The sequence below is a fragment of the Mustelus asterias genome, chromosome 15, assembly GCF_964213995.1.
Source record: "Mustelus asterias chromosome 15, sMusAst1.hap1.1, whole genome shotgun sequence".
In the NCBI taxonomy this organism is placed as follows: Eukaryota; Metazoa; Chordata; class Chondrichthyes; order Carcharhiniformes; family Triakidae; genus Mustelus; species Mustelus asterias.
In genome coordinates this window covers 98,531,916-98,557,179 of record NC_135815.1, presented here as the reverse complement: position 1 = coordinate 98,557,179, position 25,264 = coordinate 98,531,916, and the positions used below count along the sequence as shown (strand labels likewise).

At 46.6% G+C, this 25,264-nt stretch overlaps 1 protein-coding gene and 1 pseudogene across 3 annotated transcripts in view; both read right to left on the bottom strand.

Annotated features, from left to right (window-relative positions):
• macrod2 (mono-ADP ribosylhydrolase 2) overlaps positions 1-25,264 on the bottom strand; it is a 937,884-nt gene that overhangs the window by 225,637 nt on the left and 686,983 nt on the right. The window lies entirely within an intron of this gene.
• On the bottom strand, positions 8,764-8,983 carry LOC144504927 (U2 spliceosomal RNA; annotated as a pseudogene).

Genomic DNA, 25,264 nt, shown 5'->3' with positions numbered 1-25,264 from the left:
TCCGGGTGCTCTGGTTTCCTCCCACAATCCAAAGATGTGCGGGTTGATTAGCCATGCTAAATTGATCTTCGTGTCAGGGGGATTAGTGGGGTAAATATGTGGGGTTACGGGAATAGGGTTCATCAATACTTTCTCAGAAGACGAAGGAAATTTGGCATGTCAGCTATGACTCTCACCAACTTTTACAGATGCACCACAGAAAGCATTCTTTCTGGTTGTATCACAGCTTGGTATGGCTCCTGCTCTGCCCAAGGCCGCAAGGAACTACAAAACGTCGTGAATGTAGCCTAATCCATCACACAAACCAACCTCCCATCCATTGATTCTGTCTACACTTCCCGCTTACTCGGCAAAGCAGCCAGCATAATTAAGGACCCCACGCACCCCGGACACACTCTCTTCCACCATCTTCCATCGGGAAAAAGATACAAAAGTCTGAGGTCACGTACCAACCGACTCGAGAACAGCTTCTTCTCTGCTGCTGTCAGACTTTTGAATGGACCTACCTCGCATTAAGTTGATCTTTCTCTCCACCCTAGCTATGACTGTAACACGACATTCTGCACTCTCTCATTTCCTTCTCTATGAACGGTATGGTTTGTCTGCATAGCGCGCAAGAAACAATAGTTTTCATTGTATGTTAATACATGTGACAATAATAAATCAAATCAAATCAAATGGGATTGTGGTCGGTGCAGATATGATGGGCCAAATATTAACAGTGGGACTTTTCGTCCATCTGACCTACATTATTTTATAATCCCTGTGAAGTTAAAGCATGTTTGCGATAAAAACTTGTATATCCTACTTACTTTCATTGGTTGTAATTGGAACAAATTTATCATTGAATTGGAACCGTCCTTTCTACAAGATCTCAACGGAAGTCCAGCCCACTGTAATGGGATTAAAATCTTTATCATAAAATCCGCTTTTGGCAGCCTTAGTGCTGCTCTGGGATAACACAACATAAACTGATGCTAAATTAGCAATCTCACTGAAGGAGATCCGAGTGATTGCTGCTATTAGAAATGGGAACATTCAAAGCTGTAGTAACAACAGGTCAAGTTTAGGCTTTGAGTAGGTTGGTTTTAATTTCCTAAATTAAAATTTAAAGTTAGTTAACTTTCTCAACGATGATTTGAATTGGTAGCTTTTTTGAAAATAATAGGGTTGGGATACAAGCTCCAACCTCCCCTCCCCATCTATCTTACGTCTATTCTTACAGCTGATGGTGATTAGCTGTGGGAGAATTTAACTGACCCCGACCTCTCTCACACTGGAATGGGCGGCACGGTAGCACAGTAGGGGCGGCACGGTAGCACAGTGGTTAGCACTGCTGCTTCACAGCTCCAGGGTCCCGGGTTCGATTCCCGGCTCGGGTCACTGTCTGTGTGGAGTTTGCACATTCTCCTCGTGTCTGCGTGGGTTTCCTCCGGGTGCTCCAGTTTCCTCCCACAGTCCAAAGATGTGCGGGTTAGGTTGATTGGCCAGGTTAAAAAATTGCCCCTTAGAGTCCTGGGATGTGTAGGTTAGAGGGATTAGCGGGTAAAATACGTGGGGGTAGGGCCTGGGTGGGATTGTGGTCGGTGCAGACTCGATGGGCCGAATGGCCTCCTTCTGCACTGTAGGGTTTCTATGATCTATGATCGAGACCAATTGTAAAGCCCTAATAAATGCTGCAAGAATAGACCAGACACAGCACATTCTGCTCTGTATTTATTCACTTAGGCGTCCGGGGAGGCACTCTCAAAACCTTTTTTTATTGAAGGTATCATTCAATTGTTGTTTCAAGAGAACTTTGCACGGAATTACGTTGAATGTACGAGCTCCGAAACAGATATTTCTGTCTAACTGCTTTACGCTCCAACATGAACAACCTCCCATTCCTCGATCTCATCCTATCCCTTTCTCCCTCACATGCAAAAACACAAGACTTAGGATCAGCAGGAGGCCATTTAGCCCTTTGAGCCTGCTCTGCCTTTCAATAAGATCAAGGTTCATACAATCCCTACAATGCAGGAGGAGGCCATTTGGGCCATCAAGCCTGCACCAACATGAATCCCACCCAGGCCCTATCGCCATAACCTCATGTTACTCTGATAATCCACGTAGTTATCTTAATAATCCCCCTGACACTGGAGTCAATTTGACATGGCCAATCCACCTAACCCGCACATCTTTGAACTGTGGGAGGAAACCGGAGCAGCCGGAGGAAACTCATGCAGACACGGGGAGAATGTGCAAACTTCGCACAGACAGTGACCCAAGCCGGGAATTGAACCCCTTCATCCCAGGAATCAGTTAACTGAACTGCGTCTAATGGCACAGTGGTTAGCACTGCTGCCTCAAAGCGCCAGGGACCTGGGTTCGGTGCCGGCTTGGATCACTGTCTATGCGGAGTCTGCACGTTCTCCCCATGTCTGCGTGGGTTTCCTCCAGGTGCTCCAGTTTCCTCCCACAGTCCAAAAGACGTGCTGGTTAGGGTGCATTGACCTAAACAGGCGCCGGAGTGTGGCGACTAGGGGATTTTCACGATAACTTCATTGCAGTGTTGATATAAGCCTACTTGTGACAGTAATAAATAAACTTAATACAATTATATCCTTTGTTAGATAAGGAAGCCCCAGACTGCACACAGTACCTTAAATGTGGACTCACCAACACCCTGTACAACTGTAGTGAAACTTACCTCCCATGTAACCAACTTTGGTTTGTATCAACCACTCCCATGGTAGGTAGTTCTGCATTCCAACCACAGGTTTTAGTCTATAATCCTGGACCACAGTGCAATATTCGCATTCCAACCATTATCTTGCTATTGTGTCTCTGTCTATATACGCTGTGTTTGTGAACCTACCTCTCCACTCACATGATGAAGGGGCAGCGCTCCGAAAGCTCGTGATTCCAAATAAATCTGTTGGACTTTAACCTGGTGTTGTGAGACTTCTTACTGTGTTTACCCCAGTCCAACGCCAGCACCTCCACATCAAGATCAGAGATAGTGAACCAAGGCATTCTGTCCCAATCACACCTCAATTTAACATCGCAGGAAGCAGAGCTGTGTAGTCATGACAAATTAGACTGTTTCGTTTAGACTGGCCTTAGCTAAAAAAACTGAAGTCCAGCCCACAGTGATGGAAATAAAGTCTCAGTCAGAAAATCTGTTTTGGCAGTCTCAATCCAACATAAATGAGTTGTAAATTGGCAATCTCATTGAGAGGGATTCGAGTGACTGCTGGTGTTGGAAATGGGAAAATGCAGTAACAATAGCTCACTCAAGCTTGAGGTGAACTCGTTTTAATTTTTCTCTGCAAGAGCTTCCATGTATTTTGTGGTGTTATCCAATACTCCTGTGAGCGCTTCTGTTATGTGATGTGCACATCTTCTGCCATGAGCCCCATTTCCCCAAGGCACAGAACAATTATATTTTTCTCTCACTAATTTCTCTTTCCGCATATCCTGGTAACCCATGTGTGAAATATAGCTGAGAGAAGAAGGTAGGAACATACAAAATAGGAGAAGTAAACCAAGTGGGGAAGGTAGTCAAGAAGACATACGGCATGCTTGCCTTCATCGGCTGGGGCATTGAGTTTAAAAATTGGCAAGTCATGTTGCAGCTTTAGAGAACCTTAGTTAGACCACACTTAGGATATAGTGTTCAATTCTGGTCGCCACACTACCAGAAGGATGTGGAGGCTTTGGAGAGGCTACAGAAAAGATTTACCAGGATGTTGCCTGGTATGGAGGGCATTAGCTATGAGGAGAGATTGGAGAAACTTGGTTTGTCCTCACTGGAATGACGGAGGTTGAGGGGCTACCTGTTAAAAGTCTACAGGATTACGAGGGGCGTGGGCAGGGTGGATAGTCAGAAGCTCTTCCCCAGGATGGAAGAGTCAATTACTAGGGGGCATAGGTTTAAGGTGCGAGGGGCAAGGTTTAAAGGAGATGTATGAGGCAAGAGGGTGGTAGGTGCCTGGAACTTCCTGCCGGGGCAGGGAGTAGAAGCAGATACGATAGTAACTTTTAAGGGGCATCTCGACAAATACATGAATAAAATGGGAATAGAGGGATACGGTCCCCGGAAGGGTAGAAACCAACCTCCCATCTATTGACTCTGTCAGCCAGCATAATTAAGGACCCCACGCACCCCGGACATTCTCTCTTCCACCTTCTTCCATTGGGAACAAGATACAAAAGTCTACGGTCACGTACCAATCGACAGGGCCTTGGTGAGGCCACACCTAGAGTATTGTGTGCAGTTTTGGTCTCCTTTTCTGAGGAAGGATGTTCTTGCTCTTGAGGGAGTGCAGCGAAGGTTTACCAGGCTGATTCTGGGAATGGCAGGACTGATGTATGAGGAGAGATTGACTAGATTAGGATTATTTTTGTTGGAGTTCAGACGAATGAGGGAGGGAAATCGCATAGAGACTTATAAAATTCTAACAGGATCAGACAGGGTAGATGCAGGGAGGATGTTCCTGATGGTGGGGGAGTCCAGAATCAGGGGTCACAGTCTGAGGATTCGGGGTAGACCATATAGGACGGAGATGAGACATTTCTTCACCCAAAGAGTGGTGAGCCTGTAGAATTCATTACCACAGGAAGTAGTTGATGCTAAAACATTGAATGTATTCAAGAGGCGGCTGGGTATAGCACTTGGGGCGAATAGGGTCAAAGGTTAGGGGGAAAAAGCTACTGACTACTGAGTTGGACAATCAGCCATGACCGTGATGAATGGCGGAGCAGGTTCGAAGGGCCAAATGGCCTCCTCCTACTCCTATCTTCGATGTTTCTATGTTGCCGCTCATCCTTTTAAAAAGTACCTGGATGAGCAATTGGCATGTCATAACATTCAGGGCAATGGGCCAAGTGCTGGTGGATGGGATTAGGTGGGAGGTCAGGTATTCCTCACAGATTTTCTTCCCTAAAGGACATTAGTGAACCAGATGGGTTTTTCCAACAATCGATTCATGGTCATCGGTAGATTCTTAATTCCAGATTTTTTAAAAATTGAATTCGAATTCCGCCATCTGCCGTGGCGGGATTCGAACCTGGGTCCCCAGAACATTAGCTGAGTTTCTGGATTAATTGTCTAGCGATAATGCCACTATGCCACAGCAATGTGGTTGACTCCCAACTGCCCTTGGAAAACTCAGGATGGACAGTAAATGCTGGCCAGCCAGCGACGCCCATACCCCATTAATGAATAAAAGAACAAATTCACCCAAATAAAAAAATCTCAGCCACCTGCTGAAAAAGCACGATTAATTTAAGGGGGAAAGCCTTTTGTTCAAAGCATGTGGGGAGAGTGAGAAATATTGAACATAATGTCAAGGAGATGTGTCTTGCCAATAACCCCAATTTTAATCATTGATATTTCTGAACAAAGATAACAAAATCTTTGTGAAAGCTCCATGAAGCTCAGTAATGCAGGATCTCCTGTAGCTTTTATATATGATTTTTAACAGCTTTTACTGCCATCTAATGAATCAATTCAGCCTGGATTAACTTTTCATCAGAATATCCACTTTCAATCTTATCTCCGGAGACACACTCAGAAACTGCATCTGACAATTACACATTTCAGTGCAGCTGCTGACAGGCAACCACATGTGAGCTACTTTCACACTGAATCCGTCAGCCAAAGACCGACTTTCCAGCCCCTCGCTGCGGCACACAAAAAAATATTGGCGAACCTGCCAAAACCAAACCGGCGGAGAGGGAAGCCACTGGCTGTGCCTTACTGTTAACCGGTTCTGTAAGCAGCTTGGACAATCTCGACAGGGAAAAGAAAAGCTCAGTTTCACGAAAGATAAAAACCCGTGGAGGTGATGGGAAAGCGCGCGGGCTTGCTGCAGTGCGTGTCTGCTTGGAATATTGAAAAGGATAAAGGGAAACGAAGAGTATAGAAAGTTCTCCAGCACAAAATGACGGTCAGAGAGATGAGGCGGTGAAAACAGACTGCAACCTTTCAGTAGAGCACGGCTCAAAGCACACCAGAGGCTGAAAAATACTCCCAGCTTAAAGATATCGTCAGTAGTACAAGAGTCGGAAAAAACACAGCATTCTGAACAAGCTTCGCCCATGCATAGTGGAGATTTTATATTCGCTGTAGTTTGGTTATATTGCGGGCGATCATGTTTGCTGCCTGTGCGAACACTGGCGGGGCCTCAAGATCCGGAAGTCACCAGATCTTTCCCGCCCCTTGCCAGTGACATCATCACGTACTCACGCAGAACGGGCGTCAACCCGCTGCACATTCATAGAATCATACAGTGCAAAAGGAGGCCATTCAGCCCATCGAGTCTGCACCGACCACAATTCCACCCAGCTCCTATTCCCGTAACCCCACATATTTATCCTGCTAGTCTCCCGACACGAAGGGGCAATTAAGCATGGCCAATCAACCTAACCCGCACATCTTCGGAGTGTGGAAGGAAACCGGAGCACCCGGAGGAAACCCACGCAGAAACTCCACACAGACAGTGACCTGAAACCGGAATTGAACCCAGGTCCCTGGCGCTGTGAAGCAGCAGTGCTAACCACTGTGCCACCGTACCGTCCAAGTGGCACCTGTGATAGTCAATATCTGTATCACAGCAATTCATTTAAGTATATTTAAGAGGAGGCGATGGCCTAGTGGTATTATCGCTAGGCTATTAATTCAGAAACTCAGCGAATGTTCTGGGGGCATGGATACGAATCCCGCCACGGCAGATGGTGTAATTTGAATTCAATTAAAAATATCTGGAATTAAGAATCTACTGATGACCCATTGTCGATTGTCGGAAAAACCCGTCTGGTTCGCTAATGTCCTTTAGGGAAGGAAATCTGCCGTCCTTACCTAGTCTGGGCTACATGTGTCTCCAGAGCCACAGCAATGTGGCTGATTCGCAACTGCCCTAGCGGACAAGTGGGGATGGGCAATAGCCAGCCAGAGATGCCCAGGCCCCGCAAGTGAATAATAAACAAAACCTTTCTCATGCAGAACAAGTGTGAACCTGCTGTACATTCATTTGAATATATTTAAATGTTATGAACTCGCCCCTTCACCAAATACTGATCCCCCACACTGTATATTGACACTGCACCGACGTGACTTTACAACAGGTTCACACAGACAGACAGAAAGGTGAGTATAGCCCCACCTCCCACCCAAAGTGGAGAGGGACGTGGCCAGGCAGGGCCCTGGCCCTGGCCCTTGGCACAGATTGGCATTGCCAGGTTGCCACCAAGCCCATGCCAACTTGGCACTGCCAACCCGTGTCAAGGAGCAGGCCCCAGTGAGAGCCTCTTGGGGAAGGAGGAGGAGGATTCATTTAGATTATGGTGGTGGCTGGGAACGGATGGAGGAGCTGGAGATGCCGGCTCAGACTGTGAATGGGGTGGGGGGCAGGGTAGATTCGGAGGGGGAGAGAGGGGGCCACTGATCGGAGGGAGGCGGGTTAGGTTGATTGGCCATGCTTAATTGCCCCTTCGTGTCGGGAGACTAGCAGGATAAATATGTGGGGTTACGGGAATAGGAGCTGGGTGGAATTGTGGTCGGTGCAGACTCGATGGGCTGAATGGCCTCCTTTTGCACTGTAGGGGTTCTATGATTCTATGAATGTGCAGCGGGTTGACGCCCGTTCTGCGTGAGTACGTGATGATGTCACTGGCGAGGGGCGGGAAAGATCCGGTCACTGCCAAAGATAGGAGGGGGAGGGGGAGAAGGTGCCAATGATCGGGGGATGGGGGGAAGAAGGGGCCAATGATCAAGAGTGGGGAGGGGAGTCCCTGAGACCTCCCTGGTTGTCTGGGGAAGGGAGCTTTATACAGGTTATGATCAGGGTGCCTTTTGAAGATGGCACCCCAATCTCTGTGCAGCCAAGTTTTGCCGGCATGCTAACATCCCCCCTTTCCCGTATCGGGGTGTGAAATGCACTCCCTTGATTTTTTTGACAGAGTGTGGTAAGATCTGGAGAGAAAACGAACTGGTTTGCTGGAGACACATTGGTTTTCTTGCCAGAAACAAGATGCTGCCATTTGTTGGTAAGATTTAGCTCGTTGAGTTTGCATTCTCATTTTTGTGCTCATGAAGGTGAGGGGGAGGTCAACGTTGAGAGTGGAACACGTTACACGTTAGCATTTGCTATTGGCACCAATGCAGTTCAAGGTCAAGTCACAAGCGATGCTTTAGTGCAGCTGTGGGTTTGGCGTGGCTGCATCACGTTCTCCTACATCATGCCAATCTTTTTAAAAAGTTCATTTTCAAGACATGGGCATCACTGCAATCCTTATAGTGCAGAAGAAGGCCATTCAACCCATCGAACCTGTGCCATCAACAATCCCACCCTGACCCTATCCCCGTAACCCCATGCATTTATCCTTCCAATCCCCCTGACTCTATGGGACAATTTAGCACCTAACCTGCACACCTTTGGAGTCTGGGAGAAACCGGAGCACCCAGAGGAAACTCCCACAGACAGGGGGGAGAACATGCAACCTCCACACAGACTGTCACCCAAGGCCGGAATCGAACCCGGGTTCCTGGCGCTGTGAGGCAGCAGCGCTAACCACCATGTCGCCCTATTATTCCCCACAAGTCAGCCAATATAACAAGGACCAACACGAGAGACTCAATTTGCAGTGATACAGATTTTGTTTTTTATACTTTTCCAATTCAATCAAATCAAATCCAATTCAGAGTCTCAACAAGTTGAGACATTTCAGATCCAGGCTGACAAGACAGGGCGAGCGACCAAACCACCCTGTCCTGGGTCTGATCTACATGAGCCAAGCTGATTGGAGAAGGGGGAGGTTCCTCCTCCAAGACTTGAGCTCATTTGCATCTTAGCCAAAAGGCCGAGATGCCGCTTTAAAAAATTGCTTCATATGAAACATATGAAGCTTCAGTGTAACCTAATGACCTCAACCAAGTGCGGCCGACCATGGGCTGCCGACCATACTACACTTGATCTTGGCCAAAAGGCCGAGAAGCGATATCGACCATCAAGGTGCCACTTGTGTGAGAAAGAACCATCTTACAAGTCCCCAGTTGCAGGGGTTGCTGAGGAATCCTCCTTTAAAATTCAATTACAAAGTGTTAGGATTGATGAACATCTTTCTTGTTCCAAAGGTTGGGTGCTGATAAAGAAGGTACCCAGATTGCGCGTAAAGGTGTGGGGAAATTTAATGAACGCCACTAAAAATATAGACATTAAGGCAGACAGTCTCAGCAATGGTGTTATTACACAGCATTACACTGTCAGACTTAAAGCTTCCTCAAGGCTTGTTCTCCTGATGTAATCAGGGCTCCAGAAGCAGCTATATATCTGCAACAGGTCCTCTAACTTTATGATGCTCAGGGCACGCACAGACTCAGGCCTGAATTCTTATTCCCTCTTGAGTGTACAGATCTGGAAAGAATTCCCAGCTCCACAAACACAACATTTTTACTGCAGTTGTATAGGGCATTGGTGAGGCCACACCTGGTGTATTGTGTGCAGTTTTGGTGTCCTTATCTGAGGAAGGATGGCCTTGCTATAGATTTTGATTTGATTTGATTTATTTTTGTCACATGTATTCATATACAGTGAAAAGTATTGTTTCTTGCGCGCTATCCAACACATACCATTCATAGAGAAGGAAAGGAGAGGGTGCAGAATGTAGTGTTATATTCATAGCTAGGGTATAGAGAAAGATCAACTTAATGCAAGGTAGGTGCATTCAAAAGTCTGATGGTAGCAGAGAAGAAGCTGTTCTTGAATCAGCTGGGACATGACCCCAGACTTTTGTATCTTTTTCCCGAAGAAGGTGGAAGAGAAAATGTCCAGGGTACGTGGGGTTCTTAAATATGCTGGCTGCTTTTCTGAAACAGCAGGAAGTGTAGGCAGAGTCATTGGATGGGAGGCTGGTTTGCGTGATGGATTGAGCTACATTCATGGCCTTTTGTAGTTTCTTGCGGTCTTGGGCAGAGCAGGAGCCATACCAAGCTGTGATACAACCAGAAAGAATGCTTTCTATGGTGCATCTGTAAAAGTTGGTGAGAGTCGTGGCTGACATGCCAAATTTCCTTAGTCTTCTGAGAAAGTAGAGGTATTGGTGGGCTTTCTTAACCAAAGTGTCGGCATGGGGGGACCAGGACAGGTTGTTGGTGATCTGGAAACTTAAATACTTGAAGCTTTCAATCATTTCTACTTCGTCCCTGTTGATGTAGACAGGATGTGGAGATGCCGGCGTTGGACTGGGGTAAACACAGTAAGAAGTCTCACAACACCAGGTTAAAATCCAACAGGTTTATGCGCTCCGAAAGCTTATGGTATTTGCTACCAAATAAACCTGTTGGACTTTAACCTGGTGTTGTGAGACTTCTTACGATGTAGACAGGAGCATGTTCTCCTCTACGCTTCCTGGTGTCGGTAACAATAGAGGGAGTACAGCAAAGGTTTACCAGGCTGATTCCTGGGATGGCAGGACTGTCATATGAGGAAAGACTAAGTCGGTTAAGATTATATTCACTGAGTTTAGAAGAGTGAGAGGGGATCTCATAGAAACTTATAAAATTCTAACAGGGTTAGACAGGGTAGATTCAGAAAGAATGTTCCCGATGATAGGGGAGTCCAGAACTAGGGGTCATAGTTTGAGGATAAGGGATAAACATTTTAGAACTGAGGTGAGGAAAAATTTCTTCACCCAGAGGGTGATGAATGTGTGGAATTCACTACCACAGAAAATAGTTGAGGCCAAAACGTTGTCTGATTTCAAGAAGAAATTAGATATAGGTCTTGGGGCTAAAGGGATATGTGGGGAAAGGGGGATATTGAATTTGATGATCAGCCGTGATCATAATGAATGGCGAAGCAGGCTAGAAGGGCTGAATGGCCTCCTGCTGATGCTATTTTCATTGTCCATAAAGGTGGTTCTGAATGTTAGATTTTCAGTTTGGGGAGGCTGGACTATGACAGGATTCAGAGAGGTGTGGCCCCAGATGTAGGGTGGAATCTCCCGATATTTCTTCAGAGTGTCAGTTCTCAGCGGGAAAACTGACGTGTAGTTCCCCAGCTGAAGAGCCGAGTTTCCTCTCTAGATTCTCTCTTGAATTCTGTGCAGAGAAGGGGGCACCATCTTTATAGGGCACCATCTTTATAGGGCACCCCCATTAGCATTTGAAAAAATACCCCCCCCCCACTTCCCACAACCCCCCACAGATACGGGGAACCCCCACACAAGCATCAAGACAATCCCCCCACCCCAATCCACCCACACAGACGCGAGGGTGAAACCCCACCCCCTCCAAACAGGCATCAGGGTGAGACCCCCCCCCCCTCCCCACCAAACACAAGCAATGAGGCAAACCCCCCTTGCACACATAAGGGGGTTCCCGATGGGCTTGCCCAGGGGGCTCAGAGTGCCAACATGCATCAGAGGCGGAGGGATTGCATTTAGGTGGAAGGGATCGTAACCTAGTGGGGCTGCTTCACCCTGGATGGTGTCAAGCCTCCTGAGTAGCAAATAGGATGCTGATGAAAGCATGGAGCAAGTGTAAGGCTCAAAGGCAAGTACAAGAGGGCACTATTTTGAAATACGGCACAGAAGTAGGCCATTCGGCCCATCATGTCGATACCAGCGTATGTGCTCTGGATGATCATCCTCCACCTTTCTCCATTTAACCCCATGAGCATACTATCTTTCACAGCCTTGGGACATCATAAAGCCAATGAAGTACTCTTAAAGCACAGTCGTTTTTGCAAAGCGAGGAACATGGCAATTTTTGCACAGCAAGCTCCCACAGCAATGACCAGGTCGCTTCTCTTTTTGTTTTTGTCGTGATGGGATAATTATTGGCCTGGACGCCGGGAATTAGTCTTCGAAGTCGCGGCTGACTTACGTCCACCTGAGAGGGGTGACGGGTTTAACACCTCGTCTGCATACTGGGCCAGGTCACTCTGGGTGCTGGCAGGATTCCAGCACTTCTTCTGAGTCACCACTCATTGTGTGACAGTCTGGATAATGAGTGCCGACACACAATTTAAAGAGGGGACGATTGAGCCTGACCTTGTATATGTGTGTTTTGTGGAAAACGGTCACTGAATAGCAATCAGGAGTGAGAACATTGGATCAATTTCCTCTCTTCTCCCCCCACCGCCCCCATTGCCTCGGCAGTCCAGCATTAATAACATCAGCCGTAATGTCCCAACTGGTGCCATAGATGAGACCAGCTAACTTAGACCTCACAATAAACCTCTGCGGTCCTATTCTCAATGACTTAGCAGAATACCAAACCATACACTCGGCACAACATCGTGGGCCGAAGGGCCTGTTCTGTGCTGTACTATTCTATGTTCTATGTATACACAGGTCCATTGACCCATCAGGATCCAGAACACTGAACATCCTCTCCCACTGACTTGCTTCAAATGATAGGGGGGGAGGATGAAGGACACCATTTAGTGTGGCACGGTGGCGCAGTGGTTAGCACTGCTGCCTCACAGCGCCTGGGACCCGGGTTCAATTCCAGCCTTGGGTCACAGTCTCTGATTGATTTGATTTATTATCATGACATGTATTAGTATACAGTGAAAAATATTATTCCTTGCGCGCTATGCAGGCAAACATGCCATACAGACATGCTCTACACTGTCTGTGCGGAGTCTGCACCTTCTCCCCGTGTCTGCGTGGGTTTCCTCCGGGTGCACCAGTTTCTTTCCACAGTCCGAAAGACGTGCCATCTAGGTGCATTGGCCGTGCTAAATTCTCCCTCAGTGTAACCCAAACAGGCGCTGGAGTGTGGCAACTGGGGGATTTTTACAGTAACTTCATTGCAGTGTTAATGTAAGCCTACTTGTCATTAATAAATAAACTTTAACTTTTAAAGATGGAATTTCGTGATAGAAATTTTTGAAATGAATTGGTACTTTGAATTGATTTGATTTATTATTATCACATGTATTGGGATACAGTGAAAAGTATTGTTTCCTGTGCGCTATACAGACAAAGCATACCGTTCATAGAGAAGGAAATGAGAGAGTGCAGAATGTAGTGTTACAGTCATAGCTGGGGTATAGAGAAAGATCAACTGAATGTGAGGTAGGTCCATTCAAAAATCTGATGGCAGCAGGGAAGAAGCTGTTCTTGAGTCAGCTGGTACATGACCTCAGACTTTTGTATCTTTTTCCCGACGGAAGAAGGTGGAAGAGAGAATGTCCAGGGTGCGTGGGATCCTTGATTATGCTGGCTGCTTTGCCGAGGCAGCGGGAAGTGTAGAATATGCAGGGGTGTCATAAATAGTTTTCTTAACCACTTAACGCTGAGCAAATTAATTTTCTACTGAACAACTAAAAATTTACGTTGAAAGGAGACAAGAAAGCTGCCGTCGGGTGTACCAATGGTAGTAGTGGAATAAGAGTATTGATCGGCAGAAGGATCTGTGTGTACAAGTCACTGAAAGTCACATCGCAGGTAGAGAAGATAGTCAAGAAGGCATATGGTATGTTTGCCTTCATCGGCCGGGGCACTGAGTTTAAAAATTGGCAAGTCATGTTGCAGCTTTATAGAACCTTAGTTAGGCCGCACTTGGGATATAGTGTTCAATTTTGGTCACCACACTACCAGAAGGATGTGGAGGCTTTGGAGAGGGTACAGAAAAGATTTATCATGATGTTGCCTGATATGGAGGGCATTAGTTATGAGGAGAGGTTGGAGAAACTTGGTTTGTTCTCACTGGAACGATGGAGATTGAGGACGACCTGATAGAAGTCTGCAAGATTATGAGGGGCATGGACAGAGTGGATAGTCAGATGCTCTTTCCTAGGGTGGAAGAGTCAATTACTAGGGCGCATCGGTTTAAGGTATGTGGGGCAAGGTTTAAAGGAGATGTACAAGGCAAGTTTTTTTACACAGAGGGTAGTGGTTGTCTGGAACTCGCTGCCGGGAGAGGTAATGGAAGCAGATACAATAGTGACTTTTAAGGGGCGTCTTGACAAATAAATGAATAGGATGGGAATAGAGGGATATGGTCTCCGGAAGAGTGTGAGGTTTTAGTTCAGTCGGGCAGCATGGTCGGTGCAGGCTTGGAGGGCCGAAGGGCCTGTTCCTGTGCTGTAATTTTCTTTGTTCTTTGAGAATCATACAATGATCTTTGTCAGGCTGGATTGAAGTTTAACGAAATAAATGTGCTCGCAAACAAGCTTCGTGGATAACTTCTTTAAAGCTCTTTACAAAGACGCCTCCGTGTGAAGACGGGCTGACCTGTGCTCTGTCAGTATTTCAGGTTAACCTGAATCCCAGTGGCATGGTGACAACATCCAGTAGGCTTGGCTCCGCATCCTTGCTGTGAAGTTGTAATTAGCCTTCGTGCAAAGGGAGAAAAGCGAATTACTTCCAAAAACACCACTTACCACTCAGTGGCGAAGGTGACAGCAGCACCTGCCACTATTGGAACTAAGACGTAATTGCCAAATTGAAGATTTTTTTCTTTTCGAGATGCTTTGTTTGGGAAGCGGGTCCTTGTCAGGAGGGATTTGCATGCAGCTGAGGACGCTTTGCGGTAATTGTGGAGGCGTCAGCACATTTGTCAAACTCTTAAAAGGTTGCTTTTGTAAGTGTGGCAAGGAGCAAAATGATCTGGTAGAACGCGGGTGCAGTACATCGCTCCAATAACCAGCATCGGAGCACTCTTACCCAAGGATCAATAATAATATTTAAAGACCAAACGAGGACACACTGTTTCTGAGGCTCAGGAGACCCTGAATAGTGTTATTGGAAATTGAAAATGAAAGTTGGTACTGATGCTATACCTTCCAGGCAGACAGGTGACTTTTTCAGGAACATATGTGCTACTGAAATGCATCACTATCATCGTAAATTGGCTGACGGATGGATGGGTTCATCATTAATATTCAATTTTTCCCATAATAAAAGTTAAAACCACCGATATTTAATTCACCCTTCCTGAGTGTATGATTGGCTCTGACATTTAGCACTGCCTTGGTATTACTGCTTCTGGAAGCCAATCTCTTCATTGTTTACTCCTCTGCTCTGCAGAATTAGACTGATTGATGACATGTGGCGACTGTGTGTCCAGAGAGAAAGAGGGGATGCTTTTCAGTCCCTTTGAATGAGCATTTTATTGAGGTCCCTCACATCCTATTTATCTACAAACCTGTCTGGAGCAAAGTGAGAGGCGGGGGGGAGTGGAGTGCTTAATCCTTTACATGTGGAACGTCCCTTAATCATGGGATAGAGGGTGAGTCATGGCAAGAAGGAGCAGTGTATCGCCGTGAGTACATCTAATCTATTTAGCTCACAATTTCAACAAACGCAATATTGATTTTGGTTTTGTGTGCATTAATCATACTCGGAAGCCTTCCAACCAAGTGACAAATAACGCTACAGGGTCACACAGTCGAGTGGCTGGCCACAGGAACTACAGAAAGGAAGGCAAAGAAATGAAACTCTACGCTCAAGGTCAAATATGGTGACATCACATTTGCAACGGGCTTTTATTTTTTTTCTGAGCACAGATTTTTGCTCCACCTTCATTTTCATACCACAGCACTTAAGAGGGGAAAGGTGGCTCACTGGTAATGCCACCGGATTACTGGTCCAGAGGCCCAGGCTAACAGCCTGGGGGACATGGGTTCGAATCCCACCATGGCAGCTGGTGGAATTTAAATTCCATTCATGGTGATCATGATAACTCTCATCCATTGTTGTAAAAACCCACAAGAAACTACAAAAGAGTCGTGAACGAAGCCCAGTCCATCACTTAAACCAACCTCCCGTTGACTCTGTCTACACTTCCTGCTGCCTCAGAAAAGCAGCCAGCACAACTAAGGACCCCACGCACCCAGGACATACTCTCTTCCACCTTCTTCCGTCGGGAAAAAGATACAATAGTCTGTGGATACGTGCCATCCGACTCAAGAACAGCTTCTTCCCAGCTGCCATCTGGCTTTTGAATGGACCTACCTCGCATTAAGTTGATCTTTCTCTACACCCTAGCTATGACTGTAACACTACGTTCTGTACTCTCTCCTTTCCTTCTCTATGAACGGTATGCTTTGTCTGTATAGTGCGCAAGAAACAATACTTTTCGCTGTATATTAATACATGTGACAATAATAAATCAAATCAAATTTGGTTCATTAATGTCCTTTAGGAAAGGAAATCTGCCGTCTATACAGGGTCTGGGCTACATGTTACTCCAGAGCTACAGCAATGTGGTTGACTCTTCTGAAATGGCCCAGCAAACCACTCAGTTAAAAAAAAACAATTAGGGAGCCTTGACTCTGACACAAATGCAGAATCACAGAATCTCTACAGTGCAGAAGGAGGCAATTTGGCCCATAGGGCCTGCACCGACTCTCTGACAGAGCATCTTACCCAGGCCCACCCCCCCTCCCCCCCACCCCATCCACATGACCCCACATGTTTCCTACATATCTTTGGACACTAAGGGGCAATTTAGCATGGCCAATCCCCCAACCTATATATCTTGGGACACTAAAGGCAAATTTAGCATGGCCAATCCACCTAACCTGCACATCTTTGGATACTAAGGGACAATTTACCTTGGCCAATCCACCTAACCTGCACATCTTTGGATACTAAGGGACAATTTACCTTGGCCAATCCACCTAACCTGCAGATCTTTGGACACTAAGGGACAATTTACTTTGGCCAATCCACCTAACCTGCAGATCTTTGGACACTAAGGGAAAATTTCCCTTGGCCAATCCACCTAACCTGCAGATCTTTGGCTGTGGGAGGAAACCGGAGCACCCAGAGGAAACACACGCAGAATGTGCAAACTCCACACAGTCACTCAAGGCCAGAATCGAATATGGGTCCCTGGCACTGAGGGGCAGCAGTGCTAACCACTGTGCCACCGTGCCGCCCTCACATCCCGTGAACAATTTTGTTGTAAAAAGGAAGGAATCTTGTCCAGAGATCAATCAATGGGAATGTTTCCCTGCGCCTCTCCCATCCTTCCCCAACCCCCTCCCCGCCCCCAACCCCCCTGTTGTTTCAGAATTTTCAGCATGTATATTGTCCCAGTTGAGTGATTGGGGAATGCAGATGATTGGGAATACTCGCACTGGGCAGAAAGATTTACTGCAAAACCTGTGAACGTGTATTAATGAATAAGCAATTGATGAGTTTGTTCCAAATGGGCAATTGTAATATCTTTACCCCCGCATTTCACTAACATAAGGAAAGTCTCTGCCCATGTTGCACTCAGCACAATCATGATGGGCTGTATGGTGGTACGGTAACTAAAGGGAAGAGAGAAAAAACAGAAAAAACATCTTGTTTTCTGCATGAGAACATTTGAGATGATAAATTACATGATTATAATTAGTGACCAACTACATAGCTTACTCTCAAACTACTTTGACACAAAAAAAGATTCATTTGCTCAGTAATTTGCACTCTCCTAACCCAATGTTGCTTTTCCTTTGTGAGGCAGCAACTAATTATAACCATTTTGTGATGCATATCACAAGAACCGTGCCACTGTCTGTAGCCATTATGCAGCAGAAAGTAAACCATTTCAAAAGGAAATGCTTCATTTATGTACGGGAGGAAGAAAAAAAAATAACTTGTGTTGATATAGTTCCCGGACAGCTTCAGAGAATGAGTTTTGGAGAGACTCCAATTGGTTCATTTACTGTCACCCCCAACTAAAACCTTTTCATCTATGCAAGCCCCCCCACCCACCCAACGCCATGTCAGTGGTTGAGACCCCCACCCCCTCGCCCCGCCACATGCCCTGCACCTATGGGCGACATGGTGGCACAAAGGGCGGGACAGTGGCTAGCACTGCTGCCTCACAGCGCCAGGGACTTGGGTTTGATTCCCAGCTTGGGTCACTGTCTGTGTGGAGTCTGCACGTTCTCCCCAATGTCAGCGTGGGTTTCCTCCAGGTGCTCCGGTTTCCTCCCACAGTCTGAAAGACGTGCTGGTTAGGCGCATTGGCTGTGCTAAATTCTCCCCGAGTGTACTCGAACAGACGCCGGAGTGTGGCGACGAGGGGATTTTCACAGTAACTTCATTGCAGTGTTAATGTAAGCCTTACTTGTTACATTAATAAATAAACTTCAACTTTTAGCGATGGATTTTTGCTATGGAATTTTTTGAATTGAATCTGTGTTTTGAATTGATTTGATTTATTATTGCCACGTGTATTGGGATACAGTGAAAAGTATTGTTTAAACTTTAAACTTTGAATGAGTTCTGGGGTGACTCTAATTGCTTCATTTATTGGGGTTTGGGGGAAACCCCCCCAAACCCTTGCACCCATGCAAACCCCCCTCACCCTTCTTCAACCCAGCACCATGTTAGCAGCTGAGATCCCCCACGCACTCTCCTGCAGCCCAAGGGATTGGTGTTCAGTGGTGGATTAAGCATAGTTGACACTTCATCATGTGGCAACATTAAGCAAGGAGGAGGAATATTGTTTTTTGTTTTGCAACTTTTTAGACTAAGGACACTGGGCATGTCAGCTACAATTCCCACCAATTTTTACAGATGCACCATAGAAAGCATTCTTTCCAGTTGTATCACAGCTTGGTATGGTTCCTGCTCTGCCCAAGACTGCAAGAAACTACAAAGGGTCGTGAATGAAGCCCAGTCCATCGCGCAAACCAGTCTCCCATCCATTGACTCTGTCTACACTTCCCGCTGCCTCGGCAAAGCAGCCAGCATAATTAAGGACCCCACGCACCCCGGAACATTCTCTCTTCCACCTTCTTCCGTCGGAAAAAAGATACAAAAGTCTGAGGTCACGTAGCAACCGACTCAAGAACAGCTTCTTCCCTGCTGCTGCCAGACCTTTGCATAGACCTACCTTGCATTAAGTTGATCTGTCTCTACACCCTAGCTATGACTGTAACACTACATTCTGCACTCTCTCCTTTCCTTCTCCATGAACGGTATATTTTGTCTGTATCGCGCGCAAGAAACAATACTTTTCACTAATAAGTATGACAATCAAATCAAATCACCATCAAAACACCCTGAGCCACAAGAAAGGCTGCCCAGAACAATAAGGACTAACATCCTCGTTCACGTCCTTCTTTCTCGGTTCTGTGTCACTGTATGTTCAAGTACCCATAACCAACTAAAGATCAATGTGTTTTGTCACCCGCTGCTTTACTATTTGCTTGACAGTTTCACTAATGAATCATGCAGTGGACCGGGGAATTTTAAGACTCTAAATCTTCACCTGAACGTTTGAGCTGTGCTGTTAATTTTGCAAAAAAAAATTAAAATTTTATTCCGTGATTAAATCTATTCAGAGATATAAGAAAATGAAGAGAAATGATCAGCTGGTTCTTTTCATTCTCATTAACTTTTATTTCCCCCACTTCTGTTCCTGATTATCTATTCCAGTGATAAATTAGAACACATTGTTGTTTATTGACCATTTTATCAATGCTTTATTGAGTTGAGATGCAATTTATGGGTAACTTAACCTGGTGGCATATTCATTTTTTTCTCATTAGTAAACGCAAGCAATATTGTTGCACCCCCCACTGTGTAAAGTACCTCTGAGTGACACTGGCCAATTTCACACATTACAACTTGGAAATTAATGGCATCTGCTGAAATGAACAGAAAGTTCCCTAACTGCAAGGTTTTTTTTAAAAAGAGAGAGAATCCCCTCTGACAAGAAGGGCAGTCTTTAGCATGGACTTCACGTTTCCCTCAATCGGAGCTGACACAAGGAAGAGGATTCAAATATACACACAGGAGCCAGAGGGGAGTGATTTGTATTATTGCCCATGCTTCCACCAACTCACCACCCCCCCCACCACCCCCCCACTCCCCCCCCCCCACCCCTCCCCCCTGGCCCCCCCCCCCCGTGGGCGGCACGGTGGCACAGTGGTTAGCACTTCCGCCTCACAGCACCAGGGACTCAGGTTCGATTCCTGGCTTGGGTCACTGTCTGTGAGAAGTCTGCACCTTCTCCCCGTGTCTGCGTGGGCAGAAAATAATTAATTGATAAGTGGTCAGCCTGTTTCAATACAATTGCTCTCTCTGAACTAATTTGGAGTAATCGGGCAGCACGGTGGCACAGTGGTTAGCACTGCTGCCTCACAGCGCCAGGGGCCCGGGTTCAATTCCCGGCTCGGGTCACTGCCTGTGTGGAGTTTGCACGTTCTCCCCGTGTCTGCATGGGTTTCCTCCGGGCGCTCCAGTTTCCTCCCACAGTCCAAAAGACGTGCTGGTTAGGCACATTGGCCGTGCTAAATTCTCCCTCAGTGTACCCGAACAGGCGCCGGAGTGTGGCGACTAGGGGATTTTCACAGTAACTTCATTGCAGTGTTAATGTAAGCCTTACTTGTGACACGGATAAATAAATAAAGATTAAATAAATAAACAACTATGGCACAAAGGGTCAGGTTTCTAAACGAGTGACGGAACCCACCTCCAGTCTTACTTTCATCATTACTAAAGATCAATTAAACTTACAGCCCTGGGGTAATGTGCAATTGCAATCAGGAAAGATTAGAAATGCAAGCTTGAGGGGATGTGATTTCAGTACGAATGTGCTCCAGTATTCTTCCAATTAAAAGCAATGGAGGTCTCTCTCTCCTACTGCTTTAGCAGTCAGTACATTCTCTCCCTTTGGGATCTGCCATTTCAGGGCTCCATTCGCATGTCAGTCACAATTTGATGCCACATTTTACGTTGCCTCCCAGAGCACCTCATTTATTTCTATTGGGCCACCCCGGAGATTGATCAGGATCTTGCGCGCCATACAGACAAAGCATACCGTTCATAGAAAAGGAAAGGAGAGAGTGCAGAATGTAGTGTTACAGTCATAGCTAGGGTGTAGAGAAAGATCAACTTCGTGTGAGGTAGGTCCATTCAAAAGTCTGACAGCAGCAGGGAAGAAGCTGTTCTTGAGTCGGTTGGTACGTGACCTCAGACTTTTGTATCTTTTTCCCGACGGAAGAAGGTGGAAGAGAGAATGTCCGTGGTGAGTGGAGTCCATGATTATGCTGGATAAAAGCAAATTACTGTGGGTGCTGGAATCTGAAACCAAAAGAGAAAATGCTGGAAAATTTCAGCGGGTCTGGCAGCATCTGTAAGGAGAGAAAAGAGCTGACGTTTCAAGTCCAAATGATGCCTGACAAAGGGTCATCGGCTCTTTTCTCTCCTTACAGATACTGCCAGACCTGCTGAGATTTTCCAGCATTTTCTCTTTTGGGTCCTTAATTATGCTGGCTGCTTTGCCGAGGCAGCGTGAAGTGTAGACAGAGTCAATGGATGGGAGGCTGGTTTGCGTGATGGATTGAGCTTCCTTCACGATCTGGGTGGTGACAATGGTGAGCATGGCACCTTCCACCCTCTGCACTCAGGTTACCCTCAGCCCTGCCCGCCAGACCAAAGATTACTCACCTTCCTAGGATCTTTTGGTTGCTCTTTGTTTTGACCTGGGCGGCACAGTGGTTAGCACTGCTGCCTCACAGCGCCAGGGACCCGGGTTCGATTCCCGGCTTGGGTCACTGTCTGTGTGGAGTCTGCACGTTCTCCCCATGTCTGGGTGGGTTTCCTCCGGGTGCTCCGGTTTCCTGCCACACTGAACTCCAAGGATATGCAGGTTAGGTGGATTGGCCATGATAAATTGCCCTTTAGTGTCAAGGGGCTAGCTAGGGTAAATGCATGGGGTTATGGGGATAGGGCCTGGGTGGGATTGTGGTCGGTGCAGACTCGATGGGCCGAATGGCCTCCTTCTGCACTGTAGGGATTCTATGATTCTATCTGTGGGACTGCTCACCGATATGGATCCCTGTTCCCATATTTTCTTAAAAGGACCCAAATCTGTATGACCGTGAATTCTTTTTGACTGCGCTGTCCAAAGAAAAATTGTCACGTATTTAGTTCTCCCTGTGTAAAAATAATGACCACAGTGGGCTTGAATCTTCGAATCCCTACAGTGCAGAAGAGGCCTTTCAGCCCATCAAGTCTGCACCAACTCTCCGACAGAATATCTTACCCATGCTCACTCTCTCCTGCCCTATCTCTGTAATCTCACATATTTACCAGTCAATCCATCTAACCTACAGATCTTGGGATACGAAGGGGCAAATTAGCACATCTTTGGAGTGTGGGAGGAAACCAGGGCACCCGGAGGAAACCCACACAGACACAGGGAGAGCGTGCAAACTCTAAGGCCGAATTGAACCCGGGTCCCTGGCACGGTGAGGCAGCAGTGCTAACCATTGTGCCACAGTGCGGCCATGAAGGTATGGGTTGGAAGATGTACGGTACCTTTTACGGTACCTTTTAAGGAATGACAAAGGCTCAACAAATTCATTTATCAACACTCAGGCACCTCTCACACACTGGAGGAGCCACAGAAGAGTTTGATGACCCTCAGTCAAGCTGCCAGGCCATGATGCTGGAAGGGATACCCCCGACATGGTGTGGCCAGTTCTGTCACAGTCCTGGCCCAGCAACCATAATGGGTCTGTGCTGGTGGGCCCCTCACTTGAACCATCACCCCATCCCTTCACTTTTCCCCGAGTTTACTTCGCCGCCCCACGTTGCTGACTAAAGGTCTCAGTTGGTGCAGGAACAAGGCTTTCCCGCCAGGGATCGAGATCCCGCACTAACGTAAAAATCCCGGCCACGGAATGTGAAATAAAACCCGGGTGTTACTTCAATCTCTCTCACCTTCTCAAACATGTCCAAACAGAACGTGAACTTAATGAAACAAAGAACATTTATTTTGCTTCACCTTGGGAAATAATGGATGCTAAATCTGAAAGTTCTCGAAGCCGCAGTCAGCATGTTTTTGTTGTTACTGAGTCAGCAAGGCTGAAGCAACCAAAGTAGCATTTGTTAATACAGCTTCACTCGGTCACAATATTGTACACATCTAAATGAAAATAGCACAGCCCTGTGTCGTGCTGTCATACTTTTTCATCTCATGCTTTTAATAATCCTTGGGAGCCAGCTCTTGTTTGGTTGTCAAGGTGATTGGCGTCCATTTTGAAAATCCATCTTCGGTGACAAATTCACTTTTTTAAAAATGTACTCGTTCAAAGAAATTGGGATTCGCCAGTATTTATTCCTCAACTCTAATTGCCCTTGGGAAGGTATAAGGAGCTGTCTTCTTGAACCGCTGCAGTCCACGTGATGTAGGTACACCCACAGTGCTGTTAGGGAGGGAATACCAGGATTTTGACCCAGCAACGACGAAGGAACAGCAATACATCTTCAAGTCAGGATGATGAGTGACCCTGGGAGGGGAATTTCCTGGTGCTGATGTTCCCATGCGGTTGCTGCCCTCGTCTTTCTAAGTGGTAAATGTTCTGGGTTTGGAGGTTGCTGTCTAAAAGCCTTTGCGAATTGCGGTAATGTGTCTTGTAGATGGTACATACAGCTGCCGCTGTGCGTCGGTGATGGAGGGAATGAAAGCTGAAGGAGGTGGAAGGGATACCAATTAAGCGGGGCTGCTCTTCCTGGCTCATGCTGAGCTTCTCAAGTGCTGTTGGGGCTGCACTTACCCAGGCAAGTGGAGAGTATTCCATCACACTCCTGACCGCAGGTTTTAGGGAGTCAGGAGGTGAGTTACTTGCTGCAAAATGCCCCGTATTTATGTACTTGCACGCACCATCCCAGAAACTGCTTCCTGAACCAGTTACTGGCAGCCACTTTGAACTTTAATTCTGTGGTCTTGCATGAGAGTACGAGAAGAAGAAAAATTAATCAGCCTTTTGAGGATGAATAGGAAGAAGATCTGCCATTACTCTCCAATTCCTGGCAGCAAGGCAGCAGTGCAGTACCGCTGCGGTTTATTGGTATCTAGGATGAGGAGATCACTCTTCAACCTATCCAGCTTGTTCCCCCATTTAATGAGATCAATGCTGATCTGTACCTTAACTCTATCTATCAGTCTTGGTTCTGTCACCCTTAATTCCCTCGCCTAAACAAAATCTCTCAAAATCAGTTTTATTATTTGGTACTGATACCAGCCTCCAGCATTTCTTTGGGAGAGTTCCAAATTTCCGCTGCCCTTTGTGTGACAAAATGTTTCCTGACTTAAACTTTTCCTTAAAAACTTAAACTTTTCCTCGCTTAAACTTTAAGGTTTTCCAATTTTCTGGATTGCCCACCAGAGGAAATGATCTCTCTCTCTCTCTGCCTGCCCTATCAAATTCTTTAATCAATTTAAACATTTCAATTAGATCACCCAATGTTGACCCACATTCAAGGCAATACTGATCTGAGTCCATACAACCTGTCCTCATAATGCAATGCTTTCAGTCACAGTATTAATCTACAGAATCTACAACTACATGCACTCCATGGCCAGCGTCTCCTTCCTGAGCGCCAACTAGTAAAACTTGGCACTTTACGGGGCAAAGGAAAAACAACACAGAAGGGTGATACAAAGCATTTTGGGCAGTGGGGCATACGTGCCAGACATGTACATCTTGAGGGCAGAACAATGTTCATAGCTTGTTGATTTTCAACACCTTATTTTGTGCATTTTGGAATCTGCAATGCAGATAGGCAACTCGAATCACAGAATCAAAGAATTTCTACAGTGTAGAAGAGGTCATTCAGCCCATCGAGGCTTCACCGACTCTCCGTTGGAGTATCTTCCCCAGGCCCGCCGCCAGCCTCCGCCCGCCCCCCCACCCTATCTCCTATCTCCGTAACCCCACGTATTTAGCATGGCCAATCCTCCTAAGCTACACATCTTGGGACACTAAGGGGCAATTTAGCATGGCCAAAGGACCTAACCCGCACATCTTTGGACTTTGGGAGGAAACTGATATAATTAATTATGTATCTGAGGGTTTTGTGCCATCTTCCATGGCAGGATGGGCTTGATGGTATGTGTGACACTGCCATACCCGGGTGCCACATTGAAAAGGCATCACTGACCCACCGCCGAAGAATAAAGATGGATGTCCTGAAGAATGTAGGCGGAGCTCCAGGAATATTCTTCGAGTTGGGAAGATGGATCTTCCGAGGACAGTGAAGCTGGAAGATCCACTTGATAGACGCTAGTTGACTGGTCGCCTCCATCCCAAACTCCAGAGGCTGCCCAGGTAAGTCCTGACTTTTGCACGCCACGTTGCTGCAGATGTGTTCTGGACCTGGTATGTTTCCCCACTGGAGTAACTGTCAAACGGACGTGGGGTGATGGGGGCGGGGGGGGGGGGGGGGGGGGGGCAGGATTTGTGGATTCCAATCAGGCCTTTATTTGCATCCCATTAGCCTTAATGACTATCGTCCGGTGGCTCTGACATCC